This window comes from Octopus bimaculoides, chromosome 7 (assembly GCF_046866305.1).
Source record: "Octopus bimaculoides isolate indiv1 chromosome 7, ASM4686630v1, whole genome shotgun sequence".
Taxonomy (NCBI): domain Eukaryota; kingdom Metazoa; phylum Mollusca; class Cephalopoda; order Octopoda; family Octopodidae; genus Octopus; species Octopus bimaculoides.
The window spans coordinates 67,888,331-67,910,769 of NC_142934.1; positions in this window are offsets into that span (position 1 = coordinate 67,888,331).

A 22,439-nucleotide genomic window follows, 5' to 3' on the forward strand; every position below is an offset into this window, starting at 1 on the left:
AAGTACTTCGGGGTACTTTTCCAACCATAATTTTATTGCTTCTATTCCACAGTCATGTGGATAGCTGTGGGAACGAAAGCAGTCACTGTTCTTGTGAACCTAATACTGGGTTATTTTGAATTCACCATATATGAAATGTCACTGCAAAAATATTGATATCCAACTCACCATTATACAAGAGAGAACTGGAAAAAATTCCTGGATGACTGCTTTATCATTTAGAAGGAAACCATAGATAAACTTTTGGAATTCAAATCAATAATAAATACTATATATCCTAACATTCAATGCACAATGGAACAGCTCCTTTTCTTAGATATTATGATAAAAAAGGTCAACGACCAAATTATAACCGAAATTTATAAACCAACGGACTCGAAGCAATTTCTCCTGTTTAGCTCATTCCACCCGAAACACATAAGAAGAAATATCCCCTTTAATTTAGTAAAAAGGATTTGCACAATAGTGTTTGATAGAAATACTCTGGACCATCGTCATCAAGACCTCAGAACAACACACTCTGAAAAACAATATCCACCCTCACTTATAGAGGATACAATTAAGCGTGCTAATAAATTGGACATCAAAACACTAAGGGCAACAATTCATAACACCACACCCCATCTCAAAACACTACTGTATACATCATCTCACAACCCTAGAAGCTATGAGGCATACCACACAACTGTACAAATTGTACAATCTACTTATGCTCACTAGAGATGCAAAAATGAACAACATTCTGAAAAACACATAAATTCATAAAATGCAAAAAGCAACACAAATCGTTAAAAAGACGTCTAACAAATGCGAAGCTTTACAAAAAACCACGGAACCAACTCTTAAAAGATGTGGATGCCCAAAATGTGGAACATGCCCCAACCTACTGGAAGACTCGGAATTGCTATTCAAGCAAAGAGAGAAGTTCGCAATTAAACACTTCACTTGTGCTTCTAGGAATCTAATTTGTGCTATAACTTGCTCAGGTTCTGGACATAACTATATAGGACAGACAAGTGCGACACGAGACGGAGAACAACATAACATAAGGGAAAGATCAGGTTCTCGCAATACAGACAGAGAGATGAACACATATAGAGTGAACACATAGAGAGATATCCAACCAAACTTAGCAGTTTTCCCCATCTACCAGTGCAAAGAAACAATTTCTATACAAGAACGTTTAGATAAAGGAAACTTTACTATAGCGTCATTAATTTATCGACTGCTATTTCTAGTAAACATTGATGCCTTGTTGTACCACTATTCTCTTTCTCTCTCTCTCTCTCTCTCTCTCTCTCTCTCTCTCTCTCTCTCTCGTTATATATATATATATATATATATATATATATATATATATATATATATATATATATATATATATATATATATATACAGGGTCCAGTGAATAGATTGTCGTCTAAATTACGTTAAAGTGAAAATAACACTGACATCTCATTTTAACAGATATATTTAGTAAACTTACATAAAAATCTTGAAACACAAAAGAACATGTTTATTCAATAAAATCGCCATTGGCTTCAACCACAGCCTCCAGATGACTTCGTAATCTCCTGCAACGGTCTTCTGGACCGTCTTCCATGTTTAACTTGGTGAATGCTGCCATAATCCTTGCCAGTTAATCTTTGCTTGCAAGGTTTGTTGGCGTCTCGCTCAACTGCACTCCACGCATAATTATCAAGGGGATTGCAGGCTGGGAAGTTAGGTGGCTAGATGTTAGAGGTACTGTGGTTGCAGAAATTGTTTGACAGCTATGAATGGGTTCCCCAGCATGTGTTGCATAGTGTCTTCCATCAGTCACCCTTTTGCTCCAGGGCAGAGTTACCTCCTCCATGCACTGAATGTAGGCTTTCGTTTTGAGTCTGAGGCTTTGTGGGAAGATGAATGGAGGCATAACATCGCCATCACTAGTGATCATTCCAAACACCATGATGTTGACTGGATGTTTAATTTTTATCACTCTCGGTATAGGTTTTGAGGACATAGCAAACCAACGGTAGTTCTGTGTGTTCACCATCTGAGCCTGGCAGAAATTTTTCTCGTCTGAGAAAACCCAAAGCATGACCGGTTGGAGGCGATGCTTGAGTTTGTACAAAAGCGTCGTAGCGCTGTCTTTCTTCTTTTCCTTGGTGGCTTGGGATAAAAATTGGCCCTTTCTCATCTTGTATGAAGAATACTGAAAGTTTTCATGCATTAACATGCCTGATAAGCAACTCGGGCATTCCCATATCCCTGGCGATGTACCTGATTGACTTGGAGGTATCGTTGTCAATCATAGCCTGGATCTCAACGACAAATTCATGAGTTGTTTTCTTATCAGAACGATCAGAATGAGTTTTCCGAGCTACTGTACTTTCGTAATCACCATTAGACTCCTCCAACTCTTTCTGAATCGTCTGATTTGTCTTCAGATTGACACCCAAACTCTTAAATGCTTGTATTGGAGCTTCCAGTGCAAATTACAAGCAGTACAGCATGTCGTTTTCATATTTCTTGCAGAGTATATTGCTATATTGCGTCGTGGTGCCGTTCTTCTCACAGACAATGCGCAACTGACCCTGCTATAATGTGTAGCCTTCAGAATCAAAAACAAACAATGCGCACGCTAGAAATTAAAAATATAAAAGGGTGACAACTTACCCATCGTACTCTGTATATATATATATATATATATATATATATATATATATATATATATATATATATATATATATATACAGAAAGAGAGAGAGAGAGAGAGAGAGAGAGAGAGAGAGGGAGTGGGGGGGAGAGAGCAAATGCAATGTTTCATGTTTTGCCAAAAAGGAAAACTATAATTGTCACTGAATATGACTAGGGTGTTTGAACACCTACGTTGACAGAAATAAGAGCTAAAAAGCTTTAATTCTGTAGTTAAAGCACATAATTGTATACATTTGTACAGCGCGCGCGCAATTTTTGTATAACAATCTGTCGATCTGTAATGTGTTGTGTGTAGTGAACTGTATGAGTAAGAAATATGCCATAGCATGTAAACTTTGAACGAGTGACCATCAAGGAAAATTCAGTCTTCCTATAATTTGTCATAAATTTAGGTTGAAGTTGAACCCCGCAAATGCAACTTTCAAACAAACGGAAATCAATGCATAAGATATCAATTGAACCGAAAATTTCTAACTCGCCTAAAGCTGAATGACATGCGCGTGCGCACGCGTGTGTGTGTCTGTATGTGTGTGTATGCGCACATTCTCGAAGAGAAAGTGATACTTGGAGAAAGGAAACTGATCATGTTAGAGAGATGAAAGAAGGAATTTTAAGATCATTAGTAGTGTCTGCAAATGCTAGCGTTCCGCTCATAAATTCAAAATATACACGGATGCATTAAATGAAAAATAAATGTAACGTAGCGTAAATAAATCGGTAGACTGGCACACGTACACATAGACATAAATATACATACACGCACACATATATGTGTAGATGTATGTATGCATGTATGTATGTACGTATGTATCTATCTATCTATCTACATACACACACACACACATACGCTTATATATCGCTATATCGCAGATGTTTTTACTTCAGCTACGGATAACGAGATAACAAGTGGATGAAAATCTGAAAGACAACAAGTAACTATTTAATGCAAACCAGTCAGACCGTGATATGTAGGTTACATGATATAGTAACATATGTGAGGGGAATTCATCTGAAGAACTTTTAATTATAGAAGAAACATAGTACATAGCGTAAATAGACAAATAGATTTTAAATAGCTCATTAACACCGAAAAGATGTTATTATTATTGTTGCATTTTTTGTTGTCATGTTTCCCTTGGTTACTTCTTAGAAACATGTCACTATATAAAGTAGTCGCATGATCAACTATGTGCAATTCACGCGTGTAATACAGTTGATCCATCAACGCAAACATATCGGCCTAGTTGAAGACCATATTGCAGATTCAGTATGCAGAGGTTATAGTTAATCATTTGGTGTGTAGTTTAATAGTACCGGCATGCCTATACCTTCTTTGTCCAAATTGATGTTTTTCAGACTAACATTTTCAGTTTCAATAAAAAATAAAAAAATTAAGTCTAGTTATACACCAAGAGAACTTCCTTGAGAAATGTAGTAGGATTTTGAATGATAGTGAGAATGGTTGAATGTTTACACTCCATATTTACACTCTATACTACGTCAATTTGTATACCGAGAAATATGGCATGACATGATTGTCAAGATTGTGTTTGTATGGCATTTGTTGTTATTTAATCTATGTACTGATTCGATTGAACAGAACTCTGATCCAAGTCGTTCCAGTTATAGCGAATCTGCTCTGTCGTATGGCATCAGGTCATGCAGTAGCTGCAATAAATTTCGTAGGCGGTATAGAGAACAGCTGAATATCATTATATTTCATATGATGATTTAATCTAGAAAATATCAAAAGAGTGGCACTTTGAGCAAGTGTCTCCTTCTTTAGCCCCGGTAAATTAAGTGAATTACTTTATATCCTTCGAAATAGTCATCTTGTGCAGCAATACACTGTTCCCGGCGTCCCTGCCACTTTTGGAATCCTGACTGAAAGTCTTTTTCCTAAGCGAGTTGAAGGCTTTCTGCGATTCGCTCTGGATTTCCACAACGGTGTTAAAACTGCAACCTTTGAGCTGCATTTTCATCTTTGCGAACAGATGAAATTCTGAAGGTGCTAAATCGGGGGAATAGGGTGAGTGCAGAAGCAACACCATCTTGTTTTCGGCGCGTAACTCACGAGTGAGGAGAGCTTGGTGTCAGGTTGCGTTGTCCTCGTGAAGAAACTAATTAGGCGTGGATATACGCAGGAGAAGTGGGTAATGTCGAGACCATGGTTTTGCTATCTATACAGGTTGGTTAGGCATTTCTTAAGATATCTGGAAGTGCGTCTGCAATGGATTGTATATTCGTTATTGATTTTACTCACATATTTTGACACCCGACTTGCGACCCTATTCTTTCAATTTCATTATCGATCATTAATTATTTATTTCTGGATATTACCCCGTTCCACAAAAGGTTTTTTTTTCGATCTTATTATAACATTTATATCTATATTTATGTTTTACTGTTAATTTTCACATCCCCCAACCACCTAACGTATAACGAAAATTACCTCATTATTTTTTTAAAAACCAGCCAGTCAATTAAATTAAAATGTTTATTGGTTGATTCCAATTCTAGTAACTTACATTATATTACAGGTACAACTACAATTTTAATTCAATAATCATCACAACTGTCCGGCGAAGAGGAGCGTGAAACTCTGAGTTACAGCTTTGGGATAATTTTGTACCTTTAGTAAAAGTATATATATATATATACTCGGAATTTCCCGTTCCCGTTCATCGGACAGCCTGATGAACGGGAACGTGAAACTCCGAGTAACAGTCTTTTGTTATATTTATGCTGCTTTTAAATGAAGCATATTACTCTAACTCTGGTATTTGAGTACTCTTTTTTCCACCTTGTTGCACATTTATGTGCTTACTCCGATATATATATATATACAAACTTTATATCAATCAGTTTGAATCTGGAATGATCTTACATATTCTCTGTTTCATGACTAGATTTTAATTGTAATCTAATTAGCCGTAAACTTCATGTTTTTATGAAGCTCCGATTCTCGTGAACGGTACTTTGACAGTTCGTTACATATCCAAGCGCACTTATGATCACATATAAGCTATAGTGCGAATGCTGGGTTGTAGATCACAAGATTGAACGCGAAAGAGTGAAGGCAATGATTGTTTAACGAAAGCATGAGTCAAATTTCGGCCCTTTACAATCATTTGATCACTGAACATATTCATTTTTAAACTGAAAGAAAGAAAAGCGAAAATTCAGTTTTAAGAAAATTTATGGAGCAGATTTTTTCGAAAAATACAATATTTATTTTTTCGCTTATCGCTTTAAAAACAGGCTTTTCAAAAATATTCTTTCCAAAACGCTATATAGTTGTCTTTTGAGACTGATTTACTTATTTCCTGAAAACATTTGAAACTCAGTGTTTTGCTTTTTATATATTGTTTTACTACACTTATGTATCGGCCATCGATTTTCATGTATTTCCTTTGGAAAGAGGCTTTTCCAGGATCACATATAATAATTTTTTTTTTTACTAGATACCCTCTTTCTCTCACCTAAATCTGTTACAATTAATATCTCTAGTATCTCACTTTTTTGAATATTTAAAATTGTAAAGCGACAAACAAAGGATTATATTCGTTTTATGAATGTTGCAGGCCAAATCATAAAATCATCAGCTCTTTGTAAAAAGAAAAACAATTTCAGTATGTTTATTTGTAAACTTAGAAATTCAAACAATATTTCAGAACATGCGTATACATTCCATAAAAGATAATCGGTGTACTTTCAAGTACAAAGTCGAAGATAGTTTACCAGGTATCTAGAAGTGTTTCAGTAGTAGCAACAGATTAAACTTAATCAAATGCCTTTTAGAAATCGAATCATTCCGTCAGAAGATTTAACGATTATTTATCTACTTCAGACCGTATGAATTTACTATGCAAACTAGTTCTTTGCAATGTTCCGAACATCTCAAGTAATTAGTTTAATAATCGTGCACAAAGCATGTATATGATGTTTAAGCAAGCAATCCGTATAAAGAAGGGGCTCCTTGTTATATGATTGAGTTAACTGTGCTGTGGTAAACATCAACTTTGCTGTTTTATTTATTTTAAACATACGAATATTACATACTTTTCCACTTCATAACATTCCCCTACATTTTGTGAAATTTACTGAGTGTTATCATATTCATTGTTGTTGCTGTCGGTAGAGTATTCTGTTCTGAGTGCATTCAGCGATCATAAATCATAGTGAATTCCTTCTCTTCAATTTATTCTTAAGAACAATCACTTTTTAAAGAAATGTGGTTCTTCCCCACTTGATTCAATATATAGCTTTTGGGTTTAATGTGTAAAGAATGGCAGTACACTGCAATTGTTATTTTCTATAATATTGGAATGGAGACGTCTATAATATTAGAATGGAGAATTCATATATCTCGCGTAATTTATTCATATATCTCAAAATACATTGTTCCTGTGTGATAAACGTATTATTCACCTTAACACATATGGTTTACGATGGTGAATAGATATTTAATTCTGTGGCACAGATAATTGTTAGGGTTGTGTAGTCTAGATATGAACCTGGGTGGCATACGTTATTTCATCACTAAATGTACTAAAACTATCTAACAGATGTTTATTAGAGTGGTAGCAGCTGTATACACAGAGATATTAATTATGCAATGTGTTATCACGTTTCCATAATAAATCTATAAACGGTAACCTGATAAATGTCTGACCTGCTTTTTTTTTTTACTCTCCTGATACATAATCAGGTGCTTATAGATAGTTTCGAAAATTTGGGAGGATTCTCAGTTTACCGTTGCAAAATGTTTATTTTTCAAAATTACACGCACATTTACGTATGCTTGCACAATATACGCATATACGCATATACATATATATATATATATATATATATATATATATATATATATATATATATATATATATATATACATATATATATTCATATATATATACATATGTATATATATATATATATATATATATATATATATATATATATATATATATATATATATATATATATATATACATATATACATATATACATATACATATATACATATATATATATACATATATACATATATATATATACATATATATATATACATATATATATATACATATATATATATATACATATATATATATACATATATATATATATATATATATATATATACATATATACATATATATATATATACATATATATATATATATATATATATATATATATATATATATATATATATATATATATATATATATATATATATATATATATATAAAGATAACCACAGTCCAGCAGATGAACTACAGGGACCGACTGCATACACTAGGTCTCTACTCCCTGGAACACAGGCGGGAGAGATATGTAATAATTTACATATGGAAAATACTGGAAGGACTGGTGCCAAACTTGGCATCAAGTACTACAGGAATGCCCGCACGGGTCGTCACTGCATGGTGCCAAAGGTGCCGTCCACTGCATCTCACATAAGAACAAGATACTGCAGCAGCCTCGGTTTCAGAGGACCTCAGCTCTTCAATGCCCTGCCAAAACATTTGAGAGACCTGCAAGACACGGATGTTGAGGTGTTCAAGACAAAACTCGACGCTTTCCTCTCCACGATACCAGACGAACCAATGGCTCGAAATGAGACACAGTTTAGGGCAGCGATGTCAAATTCTCTTATACACCAGATGTGCCATCAAAACTCTTGATTGGACTATATCAGGTGCAGGAGAAGAGCCATACAAGGAACGTGAAGAGAGCAAAGCATAAAGACAGAAAATCACGGTGGTGCTTCAGCATGACCACAGCCACTTGGCTGAAACCCATAAATAAATAAATAAATAAATAAATATATATATATATATATATATATATATATATATATATATATATATATATATATATATATATATATATATATATATATATGAGCTGAAACTACAGAAAAATAACATGTATGCAATACTATCAAAAAGTTTATGATCAGATCATCAAAACTTATTTTGAAAACAACATCTCCACAATGAGAGATTCTGGTGAAATATTTTATTAATGCATAGTTAGATTCATTGGAGGACATAATTAACTCAGTAACTAAACAAAACTTAAAAATCGGAGAAAAACTCGAAATATTCGCCCTTGGCCTTGATCACTGCGGATCTTATTCTGGGCATTCTTTCGAGCAATGAAAGCAAATATTCGCTGGTAATATTTTGCCCCACCTCTTGTAAGAGTGTCCAGGAACTTTCTGGACGACTTGGTTGTCGCTTTTTGACTCTGTGATCTAATTCATCCCTCACAGTATCAATGGGATTGCAATCGGGGGATTGGGCCGGCCATTCCACTACAGTCAATTTTTTTTGCGTCCATATTTTACTGTAAATGGCTTTTGCATAGTTTTGAAATATGTTTCGGATCATTATCTGGCACCAGCATGAAATTACCATCTATCAGCCTCGTCCCAGATGGAATGGAGTATACACTGATACCCGTTTTGGTTCAGTATTCTTGTTACCCGATGTATATCCCCAACACTATTGCCTGCATATCTCCTCCAGATCATCAGACTTATCCCAGCATGCTTTAAAGTTGGAACTATACAATCAGGAGTCATCCGTTCACCACGAATAAACTCTATGCTGGGATCCGAAGATTTCAAACTTTGATTCATCTGTGGAGACGACTTGTTTCCATCAATCAACAGTCCAAGTTTGGTGTTTTCTGATCCATATGAGTCACTTACGTTTATTCATCGGTCGAAGCAGTGGTTTTCTAGCAGTGCAGCGACCATTTAGACCAGCAGCAATGAATCTTCGCCTCACGGAGTAAGAGACACGTTGGCCTCGCCGGTTTCACTTACTTGTGCAATGATTTCATTTGCTGTCAGGCGCCTATTTCGAAGACTGATGACTCTGATGACCTTATCCTGTGACTTAGAACTCACATTTGGACAACCTGTTGTTATTTTCCTGTTTCATTACGCTTTACAATAGCGAAGCGGATGGTAGTATAGGAAAGTAACTTTTTTGGCTATATCTCGAAAACAACAGCCTTCTCTACGTAAAATGACAATGGTTTAAATTATTGGTTTTGTCCATACTTAGGTTAATTTTTAGGTGTTTCACTAATTTTACTTATTTTTAATAATTAAACCTGGGAGAAACAGTAGCACTGTTAACGAAGTCATTAAGTGATGTTATCTCAACGGACAACACATAAGGAGTGTAGATAATCAAAACGTACTGTTGCCAAAACGTGGACGCTAAAGTGCCTTTGACAACATTCCCAAATAGGCTTGCCGTCAACAAATATGCTTATTTGCATATAAAATATGTATAAATAGCCCTACATCGAATAAACCCCAAACATTATGCAATATGTCATTCGATAAATATATTTATATATATATATATATATATATATATATATATATATATATATATATATATATATACACTACTCTCCAAAAGTTTAAGATCACTTATATATATATATATATATATATATATATATATATATATATATATAGAGAGAGAGAGAGAGAGAGAGAGAGAGAGAGAGAGAGAGAGAGAGAGAGAGAGAAAGAGAGAGAGAAAGAGATAAGATAAAATCGGTAAAATTTCAACCACTATGCTATGAAATATTCTACAAAAAAAAAAAAATAAGGAAAAAAGACGAAAAGAGTTTAGAATGTAAAGAATAATGCATATATTACCATTAGTATTGAAAATGTACCCGCAAAGTGATCATGGCAGAAATGCAACAGGGCTTTCAGGTTTTATACGATAAAGATTTAAACAAGTTTTGAAGCTGGTGCTGCTTGGAGTGAAATGTTATGTGTTGTTGTTTACTGACACAGCATACGTGATGCAGTAAACCTAAGAAAGCATTCTATCGAAGTCATACTAATCCTAACCATCCTGTTTAATTTCATATAACAGGGACGATACAGTGACATGTGTTTTTCTTGGCTTTTTTTTAAAAGAGAAAGACGTGACTCGAGAGCATTTCGGTAATATATTCAGCTGGTCTTGCTGAATATACTACGTTCGTTGGTTCATGAGTAGTCTTGTAATTTCTTGCATGTGATATTGTTATTAACAGCGGCACTCAACTAATGGTGGTGGTGATATTATTATTATTATTATTATTATTATTATTATTATTATTATTATTATTATTATTATTATTATTATTAGTAGTAGTAGTAGTAGTAGTAGTAGTAGTAGTAGTAGTAGTAGTAGTAACCGATGTTATTGTTGTAGTTGTTGCTATTGTTAGTCATAAATTCTGAGACATAGCAATATATACTGGGTTGATGACAATCATTTATGGTGATGGGTGTTGTTTAACCCTAGGCTAGTCCTTATCAAAAGTTATTTCAGCCATGGCCATGGAGCCTTCACAAGGATATCTGTACTATAATACGATCCAACTTAGCCTTCCTTGTTTAAGATGTTGCATTTTGATTTGAGGGAGATTGTATGTGCCTTCTATTTCTAGGAGGGCTAGAGATCAGAAAGCTTTCTTGTGGATTTCTGGTTGTTGTTTTCATTGTTGTTATATGAAGTATTGTTATTAATGTTAGCGAAGGGGACAATGAACACGATAGTGACGCAGACACTGCAAATGCGCGTCATTGGTGAAATGTTACTTCATGGTAATTTACAGCAATGACAGAAATAGTTATTGCTTTTCATCGTATTCAGCCGATCGAACGAATCGACCACTTCCTGCAAGCTTGTTGCTTCAAATATATTGCGCATGATTTAGTTGACGAATGCATTGCTTCTCTGACATGCAGTCGTTAGTCCTTTGAAGCGCAAAGCTTACAGCATTCGCAAAAGGATATGATGTCAGCTTTCCATTAGTTAATTTCTATGTACCTGTAGATTCTAATAGTGACCCCAAAAGGCACGGGTTATGTGAAATTGTTGCATCCCCCTCTTTATAATCGGTGGCATGTAGTTAAAGCTGTGTGTATGGAACTAGGGGATAGTAACGTTATAGACGCTGCTGCTATTTTTGTATAAATGTCTACCACTCTGTATTAAATGTGATATATTTCGTTGTTACTATATGAAACATCGTTTAATTTGCATTGCATCCGTAACATTGTGTCCATGTAATTAATTTAAATATTTCTCGAAAGAGAGTTATAGTAATCTAAGACCGTTTCCTAACTCAACCTCCGGTAAACCCTGAAGCAATGGACTTATAATCAAATAATTTACAGTGTTATTTTTCTCTCAGTGTATAGTTACTGCTACACTGTGTTACGTGTACTTTCTTTTTAAATAAGATTTGAGCTGGAATTGGTATCTATTTTTAGCACTCATTCATTGACTTTCTCTCACTATTGCTATGAGGGCTATTTCTAGTCTGCTTCATTTTATGCGGTTATTTTTAGGTATGTATGTGTGCATGTATGCATGTGTGCATGTATGCATGCGTGCATGTATGCATGTGTGCATGTATGCATGTGTGCATGTATGCTTGTGTGCATGTTCGTATGTGGATGTGTGTGTGCGTGTGTATGTTTGTGTGCACGCGCGTGCGTATTGGTCTGTCATTATAGGTATTATTGTATTTTCCTGAGGTGATTAAGTACAGAAATCAAAATTGATTTTTGGAATGTTGTTTCAAGATCAAATCGGTCAATTCACACGATAATAAGTGCACTGAAATACTTCAACAAAAATTAGAAGAAAGAATGGGAAATTAAACTTTGAACCTCATATAGCGACATGTATAGCACAAAGGAAGTGATCGAATGTAAAGTAAATTGAAAACAAACCTAAGATAGAAATCAGTATTTGGTAATCATATTTCTGTTTATCTCATTTTCATCATATTTAATATTGAATAGTTGTAATATCTGTGTATGCAATGTTTCACGATGTTTATTCTCATATACATATACATTTTTCTTCGCTCATTCACACACGTAACCTCTCACTTTCCGTGTAAGGCACACTCCAGCATAGAAAACGAAACATTTACTTGTATATATACATATACTATGGCATGAACACAGGTTATTCTACAGTCGTTTCATTTTATATATAGTACGTATATATAAATATATATAAATATAAATGTATCACATGCATGCATGCGTATTTGTATGTTTGATCAATTTTGTTATCGTTCAAATAATGTGAGCTATTTACAAAATTCGGAAAATTTGGCCTGGGGATAAAAGAAGAAACGAAACTCTTACGATGTCATACCTAATTAACGCTTTCCAAAAATCATACAGGTCCTTCGATAGACCAAATAAAATTCTATTCTACATCAACACCAAATAAACACGCCGTCAAACTTGATAAATATTATAATTCGCCCCCCCCCCCTAGTAAAATGATAATGTCAATGTTATCCTATGAAACTGCATTTAGCAAAACTGAAGCGTATTATAAAACAAGGTATACATATGAATCTGACCTCAGAAAGATTATGTATTCCAATATTACAACTAATAACTACCTTACAAATTAAATAAAGAAACACAAATTTTAATAGAGAAAGACACTTTGCCATAACTTCTGGGCGAAGTGTAAAAATATTTCCATTCAAATCCAGTTTTATATGGCGGGATCAGAATGTTAACGTTGATCGTCATTAGGATGCATGTTATGCATTGTTGAGGCATATCTTAGCAGCATTTAATTCGTTTCTTTCAGTGTTCACGGTGGCTTTCTTAAATTCTAAATACCATTGCTTGATGCTCTACATGTGAAATGCAATTGCATCAATTGTGTGAGCTACATTTTCTTCCATCTGCAAGAAGGCGTGAGGAAAACAACACAAGCAGTAAATCCAACAAATGAAGAACAACATCCAGATTCTTCATGGTGTTAAAAGATAGGTGAGTCGTGTAAGGTGAGATACGTTCAACAGAACTGTGATATTGTAGGATTGTAACTATCAGGTCATCCCATAAGTTGTGTCCGAATTTTAAGTAAAGAAAATAAGTGATCAAATATTATATTTAATTGAAATTTAATCATCAATGTATATTTCCCTGATTATCTATGACTTCATCCATCCGTTTACAAGCTTTTTAATCCCATCAATGTAAACCTCTTTTGGTTTCAAAGCGAAGAACACTGAAATGTCAGTTTCGACCTCCTGGCTTGCGAAAGTTATGTCCCTCAAATGATTCTGTAAACTACGAAACAAATGGTAGTCTGAAGCAGCAAGGTCGGGAGAATAAGGTGAATGAGGAATTTTTTCCAACCAAGCTCTTCGATCTTCTGTGATGTGATCTTTGCAGTGTTGGATCGTGCATTGTCCTGATGAAACATCATTCCTTTTCCATTCACTAAAGCGGGTCTTCTTTTCTTCAAACTTGGTTTAAAGGCTCTAATTGCTGACAGTAGACTTGAGCATTGATTGTTGTATTACGTGGTAACAATTCAAAGTGAATTACTCCTTTGCAATCCCACCTGTTAGAGAGAAGAAACTTTTTCCCATAAAGTTCCCTTCTCGGTGTTAGTTGAGCTTTTTCCCTTTTACCAAGCCACTGTTTACAACATTTAATATTTCGATAGAAGATCCATTTTTCGTCACCAGTCACAAGTCTATCTAAAACGGTGAAATGAGTTCGCGAGAATGAAGAGAAGAGCAGGCGTCAACTCGGAATTTGCGGTTGCTTTCGGACAATTCACGAGGCACCCATTTTCCAAGTTTAGGAACCTTTCAAAGTTGTTGAAGATGACGATGAACAGTTGTATTATCTGAAGTAAGCTTTATTGCCAATTCTTCAACTGATAATGCAGGATTTTCTTCAAGTAATGCCTCAAGGAGCTTATCATCAAACTCATCTTCAAGGCTGAAATCTCCACTTCTGAATTTTGCAGACCATCTTCTGCAAGTTCTTTCATTCAAGCATTCTTTCCCATAAAATGAGTGCATGTTCCGAGTCGCGTCGGCTGCAGAGTTCCCTTTTTTGTACTCATAAAGCATTATGTGCCTCAAATGCCCTTTGGATACTTCCATGTTAGAAAGGGTTTTAATGAAAGAAATTTTAATTCTATTATTCTCTAAAATAATATTTAATTAGTTTAAATGTACATAAATGCATAAAATAATCTTTTTAATCCATTACAGATACTAAAATACTACTAAATTTCATTCAATTTTAAAAAATAGGTAAAATCGGACAGAACTTATGGGATGACCTGATAGATTCAACATTACTTCTAAAAGCACTGAAAAGAAGATCAATGAAGCAACGGTTAACGACCTAGAGAGGGAAGAGGAAAGTGCTTCATCATGGACATTGCCGAGGTAAGTAAGACAAACGCCAAAGTAAATAAAATATCCTCAGCGATTATTAAATCAAGCAACAGCTGATGCCTTGAACGGCTACAGCAGCATTCGACCTGGTACTGTTGCTGAACAGATTATGAAGTTTGTCACCGACAATACGAGCTATACGCGCGCACACACACACACACACACACAGACACACACACACACACACACACACACGCACACACACGAACAAACACACACACACACACACACACACACGCACGCACGCACACACACACACACACACACACACACACACACACACACGCATATTAATGTGAGTTTAGAGGAATATATTATCCGGGAGGATACCGTGGTAGCTCTCATTTATGTTCCAGTATATAGCTAACCGCATCGATTAGTATTTAACGTCTATGACTACTAGAAGTTTTCACTTACTCTGTAAATTCTTCCAATGAGTAATTCCGTGTTCGCCTCGCTGGATGGTAATATTATCTGGTGTGTATATGATCTATAATTATAACGAGGATCTTTGTGGTTATCGTCACTGTCATCCCCCCCACCGCTTTCACGCTAGTTTGACAGATGGGAGTAACAGCGAATGCGCCGTTTTTTGATTGGCTGAAAATTCTGAAAGTTATCAAACTTGAAACACCTGTAACATTTTCGGAAAATTTCTCTGGAATAAATGAATAACAAATTCGTATTCAGCATAAAAAATTACATCTATATGTTGTTGGCACTCCGTCGCTTACGATGTCGAGGGTTCCAGTTGATCCGATCAACGGAACAGCCTGCTCGTGAAATTAACGTGCAAGTGGCTGAGCACTCCACAGACACATGTACCCTTAACGTAGTTCTCGGGGATATTCAGCGTGACACAGTGTGATAAGGCTGACCCTTTGAATTACAGGTACAACAGAAACAGGAAGTAAGATGAGAGAAAGTTGTGGTGAAAGAGTACAGCAGGGTTCGCCACCACCCCCTGCCGGAGCCTCATGGAGCTTTAGGTGTTTTCGCTCAATAAACACTCACAACGCCCGGTCTGGGAATCGAAACCGCGATCCTATGACCGCGAGTCCGCTGCCCTGACCGCTGGGCCATTGCGCCTCCACTACATCTATATGATACATTAGAAAAAAAACTTTTTAAAGATTTCCATATGCAGTAACGATAACCTCAAATATCCTTATAACGATGGAGAAAATGAAGACTGGTACATCCTGAAAATTTAATTCTTTTTATTTTACAATGTCATGCAGCATATTTTTTATGTTTACGACTACCTACACGTGTTTTCGCTTCACTGAATATGGGAAGTTGCATATGCAACGGGGCATAATTTTCTGTGCAGCTTCCTCCAGGGTTTTTAACCAGCTTGACTCGAAGCGAACTAAATCCAGTTAGTTGTTTATTGATTAGGGTTCAGGGGGAAGTGAGGGGAGGTTGTTTTGAATCTGAAATCTAGCCTGTTTTTAAACTTCTGCGGTTGAGCTCGGCTTCACACGCGTTGCTGGTCGAAGTCAGGATCCCATCTAATTAAGTAAAAGTTTGTTACCGTTTTGGTAGGTTTCTTTCTGTATTGTAGTAGATGGTTCATTTCTGTTATGTTCTTAATTATTCAGATATTTTCATTGGTGCAGTATTTATTATTGTGGGTATTAGAAAAGAAAAGGAGTAAATACTAGGCTGGTTAAGAAAAGACAATATAGTTGGGCAGTTTAGGACATGTGCTTCTATCTTTACTTGCCACCCATGTGCAGGTAGGACATTGAGTTATATAGAACCTGTGTTAAATTTCTTAAAGGTTTTGGTATGTTTATGTAAGTACCTTGTGCCTCTTCCAGCCTGCCATTAAGTAATTTGCGTCTCGATGTAAAGTTTACCAACAGATCAGGTTTCAGATTGAAAACAACCTCCTCTGACTTGCCCTTGACTAATAAACAGCTAACTGAATTCAGTTCGCCTCGAGCCAAGCTTGTTAAGAGTCCCTGAATTCCGGATAAAATCATAGCAACATTTCGTCCGTTTTTACGTTCTAAATTCGAATTCCATTGAAGTCGACACTAGGTTTCATCATTTCATGATAGATTATAAAATTATATGTTTAGCACTGGCGGCTATGTAATCAACTGCCCCCGCCCCACCGCTTCTCCTCTATTGTGTATGTGTGCATTTTTTACACTTTTCTTTAAATCTTTTACGTGTTTCAGTCATTTGACTGTGGTCATACTGGGGCACCACCATTAGTTGAACAAATCGACTCCAGGACTTACTCTTTGTAAACCTAGTACTTCTATCGGTATCTTTTGCGGAACTACTAAATTACGAAGACATAAACACACCAACATTCGTTGTCACATACGGACACACACACACACACACACACACACACACACACATATATATATTTATATATATATATATATATATACATATTTATATATACGATGAGCTTCTTTCAGTTTCCGTCTACTAAATCCACTCACAAGGCTTTGTTCGGCCCGAGGCTATAATAGAAGACACCTGGTGAGGGTGCCATACAGTGGGAATGAAACCGGAATTATGTGACTAGGAAGCGAGCTTCTTACTACACTACCACGCCAATATATTTATATGTCTGCATATATATATATATAACGAGGGAAGGCTGAAAAGTTCCTGGCTTAAGGGTATCGCAAAAGACTCGCTTGCAAGCCAAGGTTTCCGAGTTTTCTTACAGGGCTTAGATAAACTGAAACACGGCTGCAATAGGTGTGTGAATCTGATAAGGGAATATATTGAATAAAATCATAATTAACTGATCCTCTTGTATTCCCTTTTACCTAAAACAAGGAACGTTTCAGCACCGCTCTTGTATATATATATTTATATATATATATATATATATATATATATATATATATATATATATATATATATATATATGCAGTATATTCCCAACATGCACACAGTAACTGTAAACACTGGACCACTGTTGAGTTTTATAGTCACCTTGTCTTTTAGTGGTTTGCATACAACTGTTTTCTAATCACAAAACTATCAGGTTTCTATGAACACAAGCCTATCTATGTCATGCTTGACCTAACATATTTTCTCTCTATTTCATAATTCCTGCTATGTCGTGTCTCTAAAATACAGTACTGTCCTATTTGAATGTCTCTCCCCGTCCTTGTTTTTATCTTCATGCATCAATTAATAAAATTTAAAGCTTTTCATGTATCACTCCCGTCCAGTTTGAGACAATTGGCTGTAACATATCCTCTTATTGCCGAACGAAATCAACCAAATGCAAGATGGTAATCAGAAACCTTAAGTAATACTTTTGGGATTTTGTTCGGAAGAGTAACTCGAGAAACAACAAAAGTAATCACGTAGATAATTGTTTTACATTCATGGTCAGAGAAAGTAGCAGAATATAAATAATTATATTGTAGGCCACATGTACAGGAAATAGAAATAGCCGATTTGATTATTCTTTCATGTTTCATTCTATGATATCCATCGACACTAATGACTTGAGGGAGTAGTGTATGAGTGCTATACTTCCAAGTGTGCTGTCGAATTATCTGAAATATCAACAACATATTCATAGACACTGAAATATCAGTTAATATTTCGAAACAATGCGATTCCGCGTCCCATTTTAGCATCCAACACATTGGCCAACTTTTGGTTAATTGTTGCCCAGAGTTTACTGACAACTTGTGAGGTGAATTTGCTACAATTGAAACGACGCAAAATTATAAATGCTCCCAGCCATACTCCAAAATGGTATAGAATTTCCGAAAATCCAACTTTGACGCTTTCTGGCTCGTGGATTTCTGGCCCACTTCCAGCCTGGATCTCAACTCTATGGACTATACCATGCGGGACATTTTGGAGCATGCCACCAACAAAACTTTTCCCACCCAACATCAACTCTCTGAAGGCTGTCATCAATGAGGAGTGGACCAGGATGTCCAGTACTTTTGTGGTGAAGTTGCGTGGGGTTCTGGCACCGTGTGGAGGCTGTAATTGCAAACAGTGGGAACCACATAGGACAAATTATTTCTGTTGTAATTATATGTGAATGTTCTTAACCTATTTTTGTATTACTAAACCTACTGACGCGCAATGAGAGAGTACATGAATGAGTACTGCACTACGCATTTTAGTTAAACCTAGAATCAGCTTACTTCCCAATAACGAACAGGTTTAAAAGCAGCCCTCTCATGACGATTTCGTGTATGTCCATATGTATTTGTGCTTGTGTTTGTGCATATTTAAGTGTATATATTCATGTATAAATGTATGTGTACGTACACACACACACACAAGATGCACCTTTCGTAACTGAAATATAACTGAAACTTTCTCTAAATGTAATTCTTCGTCATGACTACGTTCAGTTTTTATTAATATTCTGTGTTGAAACATTATTCATTGTAATTATAAATGAACGGTATCACTTGTCTTTGAGTATTTATTTCTATAATATAAAATAAAAATTATTAGTTGTGTTTATTCTTCGGTTGTATTGAAAATATATTTAAAATAACCTATGTGCAAATTTACGCATTGCAATAAATACGATATAAATATTTTAAACACAAAATTGCAAAGCACAGCGTTTTAAATTGTATCTAACATAGTTTACAAACAATTTGGCACATTAATTTGTCCTAATAGGAAGAATTCATTTATTATTAACCTGTTAAATTTGCCTTTAATGCAATATGTTTTATTATCCCCTTTGTTTTATGTTGGCACAGAAGAAGAGGTGTGACTGTTAAATAATTAAAGAGAATTCTGAAAGCTAATTAATGATACGATAAATATTCACATGGTTGTCGTGCAGATGTTTTCCCTTGTTTTGATATTTTACAAAGGTGAGCGCTTAAATATTTTTCAAAGTTGAATTCACAAAACAGAACGTAATTAAATGACAATTTCCATTAGTTTGTAAATGTTTAATTTATTTGTATATAAATATTTCGAAATATTAGGATTGAAGACACATATACTGGGCGAGTTGACATATGATGTGGCACACCGGGCAACTCCGCAGTACTGTCGATTTGATGGAGGGAATCGGCTAACGTGAAGTACGAACATTGCAACATTATAACAATAAAAAAAAATCATATGTATAGGTAATTCAGCAAGGAATTGCAGAACCATCTTTTCCACACTTCATACAGAACGATTTGTCGACAACAGATTTGAGAGTGCTAATGAATTCCAATCACGAATAGCCAAGGAAAGAGAAGAAACACTACTCCCCATTCAATTACATGGTCGAATCGAACAATCTAAAGGTCCAGGAAGCCTCATAGATGTGACTCAGCACTGGTGAACTTAAAAGGGCAGTGAAAGCGTGATCATCGCTGCCTTGGAACACGAATTGAATGTGAAAGATGATATATACCAAATGAGTGCAACGAATATCTGCAGAATGTGGGAAGAAGGTCGAATCGTTAGTGCCAGTCAAAATGTTGCAAAAAAGCAGTACAGTAGTCTTCACTGGCTACTGAGCAGGAAGTATGAATTTGATTTAACAGGCGCTTGGTACTAACAGACAAAATACTTAGCGGTATTTCTTACGTTTTTTTACGTTCTGAGTTCAAATTCCATCGTTGTCAACTTTACGCGTTCACCTCCTGGGTGTTTCGGCCCACACAGTTCTTCCGAGGGTACTCTTAACCGAGCGTCCATTAATAATTATGCTAATAAACATTAGAGGTAAATTGAGTAATCTTTCTGTCCATGCTAGTCAAGAATTCGAATCTTATCAATAAAATATTTTAAGCAATTTAGATTTTGTGAGATTATATCGACCCCAGCTCTCAAGAAACGACGTAAAGATGCGCAGTAAGAAAATTCAAATAACGACAAGGGAGCATTTTAATCAATTTGAATTTCGAGATTATCTGACTTGTCATTTTTGTCAAATGTTTTTTATCAGCATTATTGAATTTTCTAGTTATTACGTGTATAATTTCAATCTATTAATATTTTTGGCTCGCCACATAATTTAAGCGCTTACATTGAGAAGTGGATAAATATCTCATATTCCCAATTCTCTGGTGCCACTAACTATAGAAGCAGCACAGTATATCGTATTTATCATTATACAGGCAGACAATAATGATGTTTAATTAAGCACATTTATTTCTTTATTTCCTATTTATCTACACCAATTATTACTGCTGCGTAATTTTCCATCAGATCCAATGCTCTAATTATTAGGTTTTGTAGCCGAGGAAGAAATAGGCGTTGACTGTATGTAATGATTCAGGTTTATACCCCGCTGCAATCCTGAAGATAAGAGGGTGTACGCAAAAGAAACCGGAATTTTGCAACATTATTTTCTTAACTCGGGTTTATATGTTTACATTTTTATTGCCTTCAAAGTATTTTCCGTTTGAAGCAATGCATCGGTCTAGATGCATTTTTCACTGTTCGAAGTAGTGCTGGGACTCTTGCGAAATGATGTCTTTTAACGTCTCTGTCGTTTTTTTTTTCTTCACCTCTCTCACATCTGCCAAAAGTTTTCCTTTAGGGACATTTTTCATTCGAAGGAACAAAAAAAAAGTTGCAGGGGTAAGATCGGGTGAAGGCTATTTTTGGTCAAAATCTGTCTCACACTCGAGGCAGTGTGCGAAGGAGCACTGTGGTGATGAAACCACCACTTTCCACTTTACGGCTGGTCGGGGCGTTTTCGTTGCGCCGTGTCTCGCAAACGCTTCATAACTGTCAAGTAATAAGTCGGGTTAACAGTTTGATCAGGAGAAACAAACATTGTGTGGACAATTCCTTTCGCATCGATTAAACAAATCAATATCGTCTTGACACTGAACTTAATTTTATGCACTTTTGAGGGGCGTGGTGACATTAAATGCCTCCATTAACTTGATTGCATCTTCGTTTCTGGGTCGTAGCCGTTGCACCAGCTTTCATCACTAGTGATAACTTTCAAAATAAGGATCAACTTCTAGCTACTCTTTTAGTTCACGACACTCATTCAGTCGTAACTGATCTTAATTTTCCGTGAGCAAGCGAGGCACAGATTTTACGACAACTCTTTTCATTTGCAATTATTCGGTCAAAATCCGTTAATAGGAGCTCCAGGATACAAAAGTCACATCAACATGTTCGTCAATTGTTCAGTGACGGTTCTCCAAGATCAGTTCATAAATTTCGTGATGTTTTCATTCGTTGGGAAGATCGACGGTGGCCTTAAACGTGGTCGATCTTCAAGCGACAAGTCATCATTCCCAAAGTGTAAAAACCACTCGTAAATTTGTATTTTGCTCATGGCAGCGTCCTTGAAGCATGAAGACTGTTTCGGTAGCCTTTGTACGGAGCAGAAAACAGAATTTTACGGAAGCGCGCTGTTTCTTCGTTTTAGCCATCGCGAAATTCGACGAACTAAAGAGAAGCATTACAAAACAAAGACATACACGTGACAGTACGACTTTAATCAA